This window comes from Tachypleus tridentatus, chromosome 9 (assembly GCF_004210375.1).
Source record: "Tachypleus tridentatus isolate NWPU-2018 chromosome 9, ASM421037v1, whole genome shotgun sequence".
Lineage (NCBI taxonomy): Eukaryota > Metazoa > Arthropoda > Merostomata > Xiphosura > Limulidae > Tachypleus > Tachypleus tridentatus.
Genome location: NC_134833.1, coordinates 87,866,865 through 87,883,006, shown reverse-complemented (window position 1 = coordinate 87,883,006; position 16,142 = coordinate 87,866,865). Strand labels below are relative to the sequence as shown.

General features: G+C 30.5%; 2 pseudogenes across 1 annotated transcript in view; both read right to left on the bottom strand.

Moving 5' to 3' along the window:
- Positions 1–16,142, bottom strand: part of LOC143227419 (cyclic nucleotide-gated channel alpha-3-like) — a 414,301-nt pseudogene that overhangs the window by 258,755 nt on the left and 139,404 nt on the right. The gene's annotated exons all lie outside the window — the stretch shown is intronic.
- On the bottom strand, positions 4,933–5,615 carry LOC143226928 (C-reactive protein 1.1 pseudogene; annotated as a pseudogene).

Genomic DNA, 16,142 nt, shown 5'->3' with positions numbered 1-16,142 from the left:
ACGGGTCTAACTTATGTTTTATATATTTTTAATGATGTTATCTGCCGTTGCTCCGTTATTTTTACCAGCTAGACTCCGAGCATGGTTTGTTCTTCGCCAATTTTTTTTTGTTTTAATATTATTTATGTGGCTTACCCATGTTAGTTTTGAGTCAAATGTTAGTCCTAAAAATTTTGCAGATGACGTAGTCTGAAAAAGTGCTCCATTCATATAAATCTGAGGTTGTGCTTTTTATGGTTAGTTAACTTTGTGAATACTACTAGTTGTGTTTATTGTTCACGTACATGATGAATAGGATAAGGCTAACCACCCCTCCTAGAGGTACACTAGCTTATTTTGATGCAAAGAGTTGTGTCAATTTGTTTTGAATATTCACGCAAAAACACACCAGGACTATCTGCGCCAGCTGTTCGTAATTTAGGAGTACAAGACTAGAGGAGAGACATTTAGTCATCACAATCGACTACCTGATCTTATGCTACTCTTTTTCAATGAATTATGAACTGACAGTCACTTTGTAACGTCCCTACGGCTGAAAAGGCGACCATGTTGGACCTTCGGATTACGAATCAAACGTCCTGATCACCTGTCCATGCCAGGTGTGAGTTGCCACTAACTGAAAAGCACAATCCGAAAACGTTTCTCATGTATTACTTCACCGAAAAAAATACTTTTAATATAATCGTAAATAATTACTACTATAAACAACCACTCATGTGAAAGCCTCTCTATAACTCACAAAATATAACAAAGACGTTATAACAGAAAGAATAAAAATCGTCATGACAATAGTTCATAGCAAATTAACATTTATAGACAAAGTAGTAACAAAACGTAAAGTATTTCTTTTGCAAATGTTGAATACATTTATATTTCACATTAAAAGGAGAATTCGTGATTTTTAGTCTTTATATATCTTTATATTAAACATATAAATATCACTTCCTTAATTCTAAATATTTTAAACTTCAAATAATTTTCTTTTTAGGTATTATTATTTGTGATTTTAGACATACACATCTTGAACTATTTAGCTCTGTATATCTTTAAACTCATAATCATCCAATATATAAGAATTTATTTTCTCGTCTTCTGATTCTAAGAATATATATGTTTCTATATTTTAAGGAGGTATTTAAGTTATAGGAAGCCTTAGAAAGTTAGAATAATTTCACTTTAAGGATGTTCATCTCCATACAGAGTTAGTGAGGCGAAACCAAGATGGATACTGTGTATGTCGAGATCAAGATATTTTTCAAATAATGAACCTTTTAATCCAAATAATAATTTTGAATTAAAAACAAAACCTATTATTATTGTTGAATAATAATAGGATTAAACTTTAAATTTTCGGTGGCACAAGAAATGCTTTGATATCGATCTTGGTCTTCACCTACTTATTTTCGGTTTTACCCATTCGCTTTGACAAGATTTTTACTTATGCGCATATAATTAATGGGTCGATTCTTCGCTTTTGTAAATATAGATTTTTTATTTTTTAATAAAAAAGCATACTTATGATTTAAAATATAAATTAAAAACTATGACTTTTAAATTTTTTAGTTGTATGAAATTGTCATGTTTATGTTTTTAAAACCTCATCACAATAACAACACAATTCAATAAAATGCTAAATCTTTATAATTTCTCTTCTTTAGAAAAAAAATTTCTACTTTTCCACGAGATACTGACCATTTCTTTTACTCATATTTTTATGATACAAATAATATCTTGGTAATAAATTTTTCAAACCCAATTTGTAGAGTACTATTTGAAAAGTGGATGTTGTTGTTTTTAATGAAGTACAAAGATAAACAATGAGCTATCTGTGTGCTACCCACCACGGGTATCGAAACCAGGTTTTTAGCGTTGTAAATTTGCAGACATACCGCTGAGTCAGTAGGGGGCTTGAAAAGTAGAAACACAAAGATTCTAACGTCTTATAATATTATGGATTTATTAATGTTATTTTCTTTTATTATTTTTATGTATAGAAATTATAGAATAACAAAAAATAAATGGCGTTAGTAATATTGGGGACTAAAGTAGTAAGTATAAATTTTGCCACAGATTTTAGTTGTGTAACCTGTAGCATAACAGGTTAGGCTTAGATATAATTAACCCTCTTGTGAGATTGGATGACTATTCAAATACATAGTTGTATTTAATTAGGAACAGCTAAATTAAACAGCTTTTGTTTAATGTCTTTAAACACCAATTTTACCAGGTGTTCGCTTTATATGAAAGAATATTTTGATTTTTAAAAGATTTCCACTCACAATAATATTATATTTTAATAAATTGTAATTATTTGCATTGAAGTCAGTAACAGCGACTTTTATTTAATATATTACACTTTTCTTCTAACATTTAATAAATATGCTGATCCATAGATAGCGCTGCTAAAATGCTCGTTTATAACTCGTTTAATGAAGGAAGACGGTTTTCAGTCAAAAACCATTCGGTTTTATAGATCTGAAAGTGTCAGGTACGAAAGACCTCTTTTTTTTTCCCTGGTAGATCGTAGTTGTTTCAGGTGAATAAAAATTTACATTCTACAAAATAATCAGAGTATCTCACATGTACTCCTACTCTGTGAGCGTAATACTCTTGTAGGTACTTATATTTATATTCCTGCGAATAAATAATTATCTCTCTATTTCTTGTTGTGAATTCCTGCTGCTGACGAATAGTTCCATATATATTTTTCACATTCATCAATTTCTCGATTAGTGTAAAATTGGTTCTAAATATAGACGTAACTCCATTTTAAAAGGGTTCTCTATGTACAAAACAGATTATGTGTGCGCGTGTGTATGGCAGCTAAGCGGAATTGTATTGTGAACACGGACTAGTAAGAATATTCGAATTGGACATGGCACGAAAATGATATATTAATTAAAACTTCGGACATCGGACAAAGTTTTACATACTATGAATAATGAAAAAACGTAACAAAGGTAATTACCATAGATGTCACTAACAGTGCAAACAAAATAATAATCCCAAGAAGGAACAGTGCAACGCTCAGCCTGACCCTCCCTGGTCTAAAACATAGGCTGAATTCCGATGAAGAAGAAACAACAATAACTGTGATACAGGTAATGATTGTAATATAAAAGGTTATATTTTAAACTTGCGAAGAAACTTAAATTGAAAAACAAGGTAAAACTGGCAGAAGTTTATGTTATTTGACTGTCAGATTTAGTAATTCTGTTATTAAGTGTTTGCATCCCCATAAACAAAAAAGCCTCCAGATGTCGTAGCCGAATAATGCTTCATCTTCTTATAATTCCTTGTAAAGAAGTGATACTTGTGTGAAAGTATGTTAATTGAAAAATATTGTTGTTTAAAAAAGATAAATATAATTAAATGTGTCACTTTTCTTTTCAACAATCAAAGTGAAAAAATGGAATTTATTTTTAATTATCATTTACCAGAAGATTAAGGTACAACAATAGTCAACTATAAGCTACCTTTACGTAGAGTTGTTATATCTCTTTTATTCTTTTTAAATGAACGCAAATTTTCTATACTTTAAGTATGTTCATAAATGGTATTTACTTTGAGTTTAATCATAAATGGTACAACGGTATGTCTGCAGACTTACAACGCTAAAAACCTGGTTTCGATACCCGTGATGGACAGAGCACAGACAGCCCATTACGTAACTGCGTACCTAATTATAGAGAAGCTTCTGGCTATATATCTTTCTATTTTGTCCTTTGTTTGTTAAAATTTACATTATGAAATGCTCCCTTAACGGAGGTTCCTTGTGTAGGTATTTGGATATATGCATGAACGATACAAAAACAGGCTTATCACATTTCAGTTTAACTCAAGATACAAACATTCAAACAATAAGCCTTCACTGGGTATTACTAATTACAAACGTTTTACAGACGAATTTATTAAAATACATTAATTTCTTTATTCTTTTAACATACGAATTTTGATTAAAATAGGTCGAAAGTTCGCGATAGATGTTTAGGTTTTACGAAGTTAAAACTAAGACCTTAAGTAAATTTCAACACTTCTTAATGGTTATGTTGATTTATAAAAGGTAAATCTATTTATTATTTTTATTAAAATATTGGTTTCATTACTTGCATACGAAACACCCGAGTCCATAAAAATACTTTTGTTATGTTTAATACTTGATAGTTAAATGGTGGTCAAATATTAAACCAAAAAGACAGGTGATGAAGTGATGGTACTGTTAGAAACATGGTCATTGTTCGCCGCGTAACGGACATTCAGGAGTTATAACCGATCTACATCTATGTATGCGTCAGGACTTTCGGAGGAATTGTCAACTTGATCAGATTCGACACATTCGTCATTCACATCCCCCATGTAAATTAATGTGTAGGAGTAGGGTCTATTTCAGATATAACTCACGCACACCCCAACTAGCACAGCAGAATGTCTGCACATTTACACAATCAGAAACTGGTTTTTCGATACCCATAGTGGGCAGGGCACAGATAATTCATTGTGTAGCTTTGTGCTTAATTAGAAATAAATCCATATCCCATAAACTGCAACCCTTTATACTTTCTATTATATTTAATTAATAAATTTTTCCTGTATTTTTTATAATAATTTTATCAAAATACCTGCAAATAATTATCTAAGCTATAATAAAATAGGCATAATATGAGCTAAGTCTTGCCTTGTAGTATAACGTTTTAATGCCTCGTTTATGAAAACACATCCACTTTACACTATTAAAACACACACTATAAAACATACATAATCAGAACATTGAAGTTCACGATGAAAAATGGCAAGCGAGTTTCAGAGATATTGTAAGCTAAATGTAACAAATAAATACAGTTCTTAGAAACTTACTGTTAACCATTCTTCAGAAATGTAAACGTATTTTTACATAATGTCTGAGCACAAATTTCGTTAATCGTCACATACTGTCTAAGCAAAAATTTCATTAGGAAAAACAACAAACCCGTCATAAAACATAAAAGATGTCTTTTCCCACTGAATTATGTTTCTGTACAGATGTCTCTTTGACACATCCTCACGTTTACTTAGATGTAATATCTGCTTACTGTCCAGTGCTGAGTTCCAGATATTCAACTAACTCTGCTCTCCTTTCATACTTTGAGAACCATCAAAACTACAACCAACTGTATTCTAGTCTTGTCCAAGAACAACTGTACCTCCTTCTTGAACTGTTTTTCCCTTAGTTATCCAAGTAATATTGCCACAGTAACGATAACCATTCATCATCAGATATGCTCCCTTCTGTGAAAGACCACACGTAACAAACGTGTTACAATTTTCCAACCTCTATGTGAGAGGAACACGCAATATTTATCTGTATTTTACCACCGATAATAAAACCTACAATATTCCCTACTTCCACATAAGTTAGAATCTCAGTATCCGTTGCATCAGAGGTTTATCTCCTGAAGACTTGGTAAAGTACCATCCATCACCAAACGAGGGAAAGAACTAGCTGTAGAAGGAGGAAACGTAACCTTACTGTTTATTTGATATTTCTCACGATGTCTAGTTGTTAGAGGGAGACAAATATCAAAATATTTAGTCGAGCTGAGAAATCGAGACAAGACTGACAACAAGGTGAACTTCATAAATAAAAACTACTCGTTTGATTTTACGTATATTTTTGGGAAATATAAATTAGTGACTTAAAAATATTACATCACTCTTTCTCAATTATAGACATCAGATAGTAGAAAATATTGATTTCCTTCGAAAAATCAATTATGGCCATCTGTTGAGTATATGAAAAAAAATTAATTTATAGAAAAGGTCAATCCAAATTGATAAGTTTGTTTTCTCGTTTTGAATTTCGCGCAAACCTACTCGAGGGCTATATGGGCTAGCCGTCCCTAAAAACAACTTTAGATGATCATCAAGAAGGAATAAAAAAATGAAATAAGTTCAAGTTTCTGAGCACAAATATTCTAGAAGGAGTGAAAGATTACCGAAATCACTCTAATTATATTTTTCTTTCTTCTTTACTAAAACGTTTTAGATCCATTTTGTTTGTTTTTGGAAATTAAATCACGTCGCTTTTATATATTCGTTCTTAGAACGTTTGGATGCGTTTAAAGAATTAATAAAAACAGTATTTCGGTATTTAATATGGATCAAGTGTTGAGTATAACGTCAAGTTCATATATAGTAAACAAACACGAATATGTTAATACTGGGTTGTGTGTGTGTGTTGTTATATTCATTCCAGTGATATGTGAAAGTTTAAAGCGCACAACAGATCATATTCAATTTAGAATTAAAAACAGATTTTAACTTTTAAATATAATAGGAAATATAGAGATAATTTTTAATCACTATATTAAATTTTATCAAACATTCACATTTTAAGGATTAAACATTTAATGCCATGTTTACAAGCAGATTGTATTATGTTGTTATGGAAAATAGAATAATACGTTGGTAATATAACTTATAAACTACAATTATCTATTTCAAATGCACTGTTTTATTCAACTTGAGAAGTTAATTAGTTACTCTCAGGAAACAGCTGGTTGTTAGTTTGATATTGATGCTTATAGTTTTCTTAAATTTAGCCTTTACTTTATTACAAGGAACTACAGGTTTTCCACAAGATATGAATAATAATGAAAAGAAACATCTCATACGTCTTATAATAACCAGTTCAGAATATTATATCATCTGAATCTTATGATATAAGTTATCTATAATCACTTGTAAATATCGGAAAAATACCCATGCTACTATTGGTTGCTCTTTAACTTCGTTGGTAATTATGTAATATTAAACTCTTAACAATTACAAGCTGATAAATAATCTACAGAGGAATGAGAACAAAATAAACTTCGGAAGATATTTCTTGTTGTCTCCTATTCGTTTCAAAACGTATATAGAAAAAATAGAGATTTACATTGAAATCGTTACAAACAAGTACAGTAAACATACAGAAATAAAATTTGTCCAGCAAAACAGTTCAACACATAGGGACTGTTGTTTTTGTTATTACTACTTAGTCACCTTTAAAGCAGACCCGCAGGAAGAAATACGTACATTATTCACATAAAGATACGAGAAAAACAATTATAATGTGAGAAAATGCATTGAAAGTTGTGTCACGTACGGTATTAAATTAGGACGTAGATATAATAATAACCACAATCTCAAGACGGAAAAAATATCTTCCAGGAGAATTTTTTTTCTACATTTTCATATTTAGCTTAGGTCGTTTGAATTAAGTAATAAATGGATGATTTGATGAAAGAGAAGTATAAAACCTAAGCATACTTAACTCTCTTCAAATTCTGAATCTTCCTTTCACCAAAGATACAGTGTTTTTTTAAGTGTAAACCTGTATGGTAAGAATGTTTCTCGTATTTCGTTGGTATGTTGTTTGTGAGCACCGTGTATTACAACATTATAACTATTGAGAATTTATATGTCAAACTATTTTAATCAATATTTTATGCTTGGTAAATCCAGTGATATTTAGTAATCTAGTTTTAGTAAATTCAGTGTTTAGTAGTTTGGTAGAATTACAAGTTACAGCTTAAATAAAAATAATGTACGTTTTGCTTAGCTTCAAGCACCTAAAACTCCATGAAATAGTTCTTTCGTTTGTTTGCAGATGACAATGACCAGATATTTATCAATATCTTTTTTTTTCCTTTTCGTGATTTTAAAAGTAAATCAATGAAAATTAGTAGGTTGCTGATTTTATGTATGTAATTTACTGGAGAAAATTTTTGAAGTTTTAGGGCTAATTTTATTTCTCTGTTTCGTTGTAATTGTAATTTTATAAAGTTATTCTCTGATGTGTTATAGGTTTTTGACAGGTATAACTTTTTGTATATTTTTAGAAATGTTGCGTGTCTGCAACGAATTTTATGTGGCGAATACGTTTGTTAATCTAAATGTTTATGGTCTGAATTTTTTAAATGTGAAATCGGTGTTAACACTGCTATGAATGGGTTTCTGCCTATGCTCCACACTGCTATTTCGTCGGCCTACTGAGAAAGATATGTGTATGTTAAGGTGGAGAATGGCATGTCATTACAAATTACCATCTGTGTTCTGTTCCTCAAGGGTATCGAAACCGAAGTTCTAGCAGAATAGGTCCATAGACATGCCTCTCTGCCATTAAGGACGAAAGGACGGATCCTTATAATACTTCTGCACAAATGTTAAATGTTATTCAAAAGGCATCGTTACCTTTAAGTTTACCTGTTATTTTGGCTAGAAAGTTCGATATTTATCTCATTATAGTGTTATTAATGTTTAGCTGTTTGGTTTATATTTTATGGCACTGTGCTAGACAATGTCAAGTCATATTTTAACATCTAAAAATATATCTGCTGTGGCTTGATTATTATTAAATGAATTTTATATTGATTCAGTTAATCGTATCAGGTAGTTAATCTGTTGGTTTGTTTTATAGAAATTACAGTAATTATTGATTGGTTCCAGATGTCTGTGTTGTAGTCAGTTAATGCTAACAGATTATTAATATTTAACATGTACAGTAGTAAAAAACACTGAAGGTTTTTTATTTAAAATATTTCTAAATCCATTATGACTGGCCCACATTCTTTTGTGTTTTTATGGCAGTTTTTAGTTACGTAATGATGAATATTCTGTTTATAGGAAATGTTGGTCATTTGTCATGTTTTCGTGTAAATTGTTGGCTGGTAATCACAGAGTGAAATGTGTTACATTCGTGTTAATAGAGTTCTTTATCTGCCTGTGAAGTTGGGTGTCCAAAGTTAGAGAATTCAAGTTTGTGAAAAAAGAATTCGAAGCAATTGGCAAGTAGGAGAGCTTTACTCTAATGACTTTTTGATGTGATGTTATTATGATTGATTTAGTGGAAAAAAATTATTTATCTGAAACAAGGAAAACTCGTAGATATGCAAATTAGATAAATCGAAAATAAATATTATCTTCTCTAAACAGATATGATATAAAAATTATAAAAAGTAGTTGTTACTTGATCGAATAATTATAGTAACTATGTTTGAAATGCAAGTACGTTTTTTTGTAATAGAAAACAAAAACGCAATGCGTTATTTATATAAATGTGTCTCGGTAAGATTGGAATGAATGTAAATTGCTGAAAGGAAGTTATATGAACTTATGAAGAGATGTTAGTCCATAATTGGTAAGAAGAGATAAAATGTGGAAATAAAGTGTTACGTGTTACACTTTTAAAAAAAGTGGACAGAAATAAACATTTGATCTTTTAACTTGGTTTCCCGGTTCAGCCTGGCCAGATGGTCAATACATTCGATCCGTAATCCGAAGGTCGCGGGATAGAATCGCCGTAACAACAAGCATGTTCGTCCTCTTAGTCGTGGTGACTCTATAATATGTCATCAATCCCACAATTGTTTGATAAAAGAGTTCCTTAGAGTTGGCAGTGGGTGGTTATAACTAGCTGCCTTTTATCTAGTCTTATTTTGCTAAATTAGGGACGGTGAGCGCAGATAACCTTCGTGTAGCTTTGTGCAAAAATCCAACCAAACTATAACGTGTTTTCTTAGTGCACAACTGACGCTTTTCATATTGAGTTTTCGACAGCGTTCTTTGAAACTAATATCAAAGGATAAGTTCGAAATTTTAGCGTTGCCGTTAAAGTTGAAGATTTATATTTATAATTTATTGTACCAGATAAGACATTAAACGAAAAATTTAGTAATTTACTAGATATTGTTATATTTTCTGTAAAGGGTGACATATTCTAGTGTAGTATCCTGTTAAAATGTTCACAAAGTACTTCTAAATGGAATGTAATTATAAATATTTTGTAAAAGATTTCTGATTAAAACACTCAGGTATTTTAAAATTGCTTATCTAGAAACTTGGAAATATAATTGAACAATTAAATTGTGAATAACTTTCCTACAACGAAAGAGAGATACAAGTTTGATCTGCCTAAAACAAGATATAATATTTTCTTTAATGTGTGGTTAGGACATAATACAAATGGCCAATAGGAGAACAAAGAAATGTAGGAAGACAAAGAGTCAGAAATATAAGTATTGAATATTTCTGGAAAAAAAAAACAACTCCATAGAACATTTTCTCTTTATACTTTTACATTAAATACAACAGAAAATACTGAATAGCTATCAATATATAACTTCAGAAAACCTGGTTACTGCATGTTAGAAACAAAATAAAAAATTAAATACGGTTTAAAAAGCAGAAGAATTACAGGAAATTAAGCTTGACTCTCAGTGCAAATATCAGGTCTGATGAACAAAGTAAAATATACGTAAAAATAATAGGCATAAATAATTTAATATAAAACACTATACTGATGAAGTAAAGGTTTTTATAAAGTTCACAAAACAAACGATATACGAGGATTACATTTATTAACATCACTCAAAGTAAAACATATAATATGTAGATAGACCTGTATACCATATAACTTAACCTAAAAAAATTATTGGAAAACTATGTAGAGACAATGTTAGCGTACTAACATAGCCAATATAATACGATTTATCTACTTAAAAATAAAATTGTAACGCACAGGAACATTTTATAAAATCAAACAGAAAATTAACATGAATTTAAGAGATATTCATATTGTCTTACAATAAAGAGATTACAATTACTCCATAGTTATTGTCACCATTTCTGTAAAATAAAAGGCTTCAAAACAAATCTGCAAAAACAAAACCTTTGACACGATTTATATATTTAATGGAAAAATACATCAAAATATATTTATTAAACTTAAAAATACAAGAAAAATATTTCTTCACTAAGTTATAAATGTAATCAACTTAAAAATATAGATATTAAATACCATTTAAATTTTGTTTGCTTTTTTTTTAATTTCGCGCAAAGCTACACGAGGACTCTGTGCTCTAATCGTTTTTAATTTAGCAGTGTAAGACTCCTGAACCATTAATTAATGTACGCTATTTTTATAACTATTTTGTTTATAGATTTAAAATTTATTCATTTGGTCTTCTGTGTGGTTAAGCTTTAGAAGAAAATAAATGAATACATTGAAAAAATATATAGCACAAACGTAATATAAAATGTAACAGCTTATATTGAAAAGACGAAGACGAACACTAGAATTCAACTTTAATTTTTCCGAAACATTATAAATTTAACAAACGTCATTATGTGTTTGAAAAACGAATAAAATACAAAACGTGTATTTATTTGATAAAATATTGAAATAAGTTCATGAATGTAATAGGTGTGGTAATCCCAGGACGATGAAACTCAACGCTCAACAGCATTTTTTTCCCATTACATAAGAAGAAGGAGATAGATATCATTTGAAGTGTTAGAAATTTCATGAGCGACTGTTATTGCTATTCTGTTGTGGAGTGGGTTAATTTAAATAATACGTTTTTGAAAAATAAAATCACCTTAATGTAGCCTTTGTTAACAGTGATGAGATTAATATTGTTATTCAGTGGGACGCCGGTGACTGAACGGAATTTAGTCTTTACACAACTTTAAGCATATGTTTTAATTCTACATACTTTAACCTTTTTATAATTTTATATTTAAAGAGTTTAGTTTGTTTTGAATTTCGGGCAAAATTACTCGAGGGCTATCTGTGCTAATCGTTTAAAATTCAGGAGTGTAAGACTAGAGGGTAGGCAACAAGTCATAACCACCCACCACCAACTCTTGGAGTTTTCATTTACCAACAAATAATGAGATTGAACGTCACATTATAACTTCCCCATAGATGAAAGGGCGAGCATGTTTGATAGGACGGGGATTCAAAACCTCGACCCTGAGATTACCATCTGCTTTGATCGTCTGGCCATGCCGGGTCTATTATTACGACATAGTGATTTAGTTATACATTGTTAACATGAAAAATATTTTTATCAATAAATTTTTCAAATCTAAAAATAGAGGAACAACGCTCTTTTGTAATAAATAAATGTGTACATTCGTACTCAGTTTTACTTGGGATTGAGATATAAGTTGAAAGAATTGTAAATGAAATTCAAAAAGTCATTTAAAATAAAAGGTAAAGTTATTACGAACTTCAAAAAGACCATAAATCTTAGATACATAATAAAATGGCTCATTAAATCGATTAATAAAATCTTTTAAAATTTACCAAAAGTAAAGAAACAAACCTGTATGTTCATTGGAAATCAGCATGACTGAATTGTAACTATGGTGTGCATGAATGGTTGATTGAAAAGAGCTGGTTTCTAACTTTGATACGACATGGTAGCCTAATAAATGATAGTTTCTTTTACTGCCACAGGTTTCTTATCCTTCAGTGGGGTATTAATGACAGAAACTCCCTTTGTTACTAAAAGGTCTCTTATTCTCCAGTTATGTTGGAACATCTCGTCTTTATAGATATAAAGTTGTCTTTATGGATGTTCTCATAATCTGACGAGGCCCTTAAAGGGACTGCTTTACCATGCAGATGGTGCAGATAATTCTAACTGTTTCGAGTAGTCATCTACCTGAAACGTAACATAAACTGTTTTGGGACTTATCATTCCAAGCTCCTAAATATAAGAGTACGGATATCTTTAGATTATTTCAAAGGTGCTCATGGGTGTAATGAAACTGTCTCTTTACCGACTCTTTAATCATTATCTAGTTATAAAATTTCTGATTTTGTTGATTCCATCTGACAGGAATAATAAGGTGTGTGTCTTGTGTTTCAGCTTCATAAAGTTGCAAATAGAGATGAGTTTATGTCTCTCTGATTGGAAACAAACTAGGAATCTTATACAGAACACCAATTTATAGTGACGTCAGAATATAGCTTTATAAACTATAGCAAGTGTTATTACAAAGTATTTGTTAACCTGTACATATACATGTAGAAGTACATACATCTGGGGTTGCCGTTCTCGTACAGAGAAAGAAACACTTTATGTTGCTCTACGCCTATGATACATTTATATCACGTGAGTTGTTATTCGTTGGGAGTTATGTTTCTGAGAAACGTCGTGTACAATAAATTATTATCATATGTACAGTGTCAAAAGTAGGAGTACATTCCTGGGAGTTACTTCTAGTCATCTCTTTGTAGTAATGGCCCAGGATGGCGATGTGGTTAAAACACTCGACTCGTAATCTGAGGATCGCGGGTTCGAATCCTCTTCACATCAAACATGCTCGCCATTTCAGTCGGTCAATCCCACTCTTCGTTGGTGAAAGAGTAGCCCAAAAGTTGGCGGTGGGTGGTGATAACTAGTTGTCTTCCCTCTAGCCTTACACTGCTAAAGTAGGGATGACTAGCGCAGATAGCCTTCGAGTAACTTTTAGCGTTGTGAGACATACCGCTGAACCACTGGAGGGCTCCACAAAGGTACATGATGGGCTATTTGTACTCTGTTCACCATGGATATCGAAACTCAGTTTTCTTCTTATAACTCAGAAGACATACTGTGGTATTATTGAAGGTCTAGGTACCTTTCTACTAGTTTATAGTTTCAATACTATCGTTAATAGGTGACGCAAGTAACTCAAGTGTTCATTAAAGCGAACCCTTATATGATGACAGACAGAAAAAAGATAAAGCAAATACATCATTATTGTATTTACTCGTGTTTAGTTATCAGTAAAAGGTTATTTTCATATGTTTTGAATTCCATAACAACAACAATTTTAATAAAAATGAAAGAAACTAAATCACAAACATTTTGTTTCCGTGTAAACTTGAACGAAGTATCTCATAAATAAGGAAGATATAACGTAACAAATTATTTCTTGGTTATTCCTAAATGTTCGTGTGTTTTTCTCATCGAAAAGCCACATAAGGCTATTTCCTGAGCCCTCCGAGGAGCATCGAACCCCTGATTTCACCGTTGTAAGTCCGAAGACTCACTGCTGCAATATCAGGGACCAATTTTCATAAATAATAATGATTTCTTTAATCTTAAATTAATATAGCTTCATACTAAGTCTCTGCAAACTTGAAACGTAACATAATACTTCTCTTTGTATTCTCAAGACGGCCGGTATGAGTATTAAAACTTTATTTAAAATAAAATACAGAAAATAACCTGAGAAGGTCGAAACTTTGTTCTGCACCTTATTTTAATTAAAGTTTTAATTCCCATACCAGCTGTCTTGAGAATACATTTTTACTTCAAGTGGATACCTTGTCTTCACGAATGTTTTTTTCACATCCCTATATAAACTATTCTTTATCTGTAAACTGTAATGTAATATTTTGTTTGTGTAAACACAAGAATCACATGCTATTTCTGTACATACAATAAAACTCTTTTGTTATCAATTTAAAACATCGATTTCAATTCTACTTGTATTGGTTTTAGTTGTTGGAAATTAAAACAAGGTGACATTTGATCTAAATTGTATAAATTAGCCTTTAAATAATGCAATTTATTTCGAGTTGCAGAAATTGTGCCTGAAATGTCAAAGTATCTTCTGGAAGACATGATTCAATACATTCACTGAAGCTGAGTTTTATTGATCTCTAATATTTAAAAATGATATTTTTAGCTGTGCTACTTTCAAAGAACGATTATTCTTTGCCTTGTTAGTTAGTGTGTTATAAATTATACAACAGAAATTATTCTCTTTTGTATGAGAGTATGAAAGTAATTATTAATCTGAATATAAATAATATATTCTGTCTATATAATTTATTCGTGGCTATAAAAGTTATTATATACATTTCTTAGGTCTCTATATTTTCAGTTAAGGTGTATTTTAGCAGTATTTTGTATTAAATGTGATCAATAATGCCTCACGTATTTTACTCTGTGTTCAAACTACAAGCTGATTCCTTCTAATTGCACTCAGAAAAGGTGGCATTGAGGTTATTTATGAGAGACTTCAGTGATTGGGTGTTAATATCTGTGTCTTTTAACTGGTTACATGTGTAATTTGTGTAAGAAAATATATTCCGTTTTGTATTTTTATTTCTTGAAATTATATATTTTGACACTTATATCAATTAAATAAGTAAATGTTGTTAAATGTTTTGTTTTTTTAATGATGTTTTAAAACATCATTCAATGTATTGAATGCGTGACATTAACAATGGAAAAGAGGTATTGTTGTGAGTTGATTGTTTTGTAAGCTAATTGGAATAAGATCTTAGAAATGACAGAAGGTGCACAACACATTTAATGAGAAAATATAACTAGTATTATGAAATGTTCAGATATTAACGAAAGCCAGTGCTTAAATTAGGATTTGAAATCATATTTGAAAATATATCGTTAAGAGTATTCTATAAACATACAATTTTATATGGTTGTCTGTCATCTGATAAATGATATAACAAACTGACAACATTTTCAATTTGGGTCACTTTTTAATCCACCCCTGTATATATATACTTTTCAATTATGCTATTCTTATATTTCAATGAAGTGTTTAGAAATAAGAGGTTCAATAACAAAATGCTGTAAATCAAAAGACGTACAATTATTTAGTAACATATACAATACATAAATCTTGCTTTATCAGTCGAGCAAGAGTATGTTACACGGGTCTGTATAAAGACAGCTAATATGGGGATTAAAATTTCAATTAAAATGAAGATGACCTGAGAAGGTTGAAACAATATTCTGTACTTTATTTTAATTAAAATTTTAATACTCAATTCTAGGTGTTTTTAGAATACATTTTTACTTTAAGTGGGTTTCTCGTTATCATCAGTTATATGAGTCTGTTATAAATTAATGCATCGATATCATTTCTTAGATTATAAGTTAGATGACCAACAAATAAACTCTCATTACTTTTTTATCTTTTCCGTTTCTGTTATTATCTAATATTTTGTGCAAAAATTAATAACAATTAAATTATCTATCAAAAAATTAACGCTCGTACGGAGAATAAGAAGTTTTATGAATAAAATTAAATCAAAATTGAGAATACTACAGATAAACGAGATCCGAAGATATAACCATTTTGGGAAAGACATGTGGTTTGTTACACAATATCTTTTAGTCAGACTTCTTGCCGTTAGGGAACGTTGTCGAGATGTTTTTATTTCTTGTGGTAATTACAAAGAAAAATATGCTACTCTGTCATGTTTGATAGTTATTTTCCAATGTGCACCAACATGTTATCTTGTGAAGCCAGCTTAATGGTGGTTATAAGAAACTGATTAGAAACACTGAGTGTTATATACTATATAACAA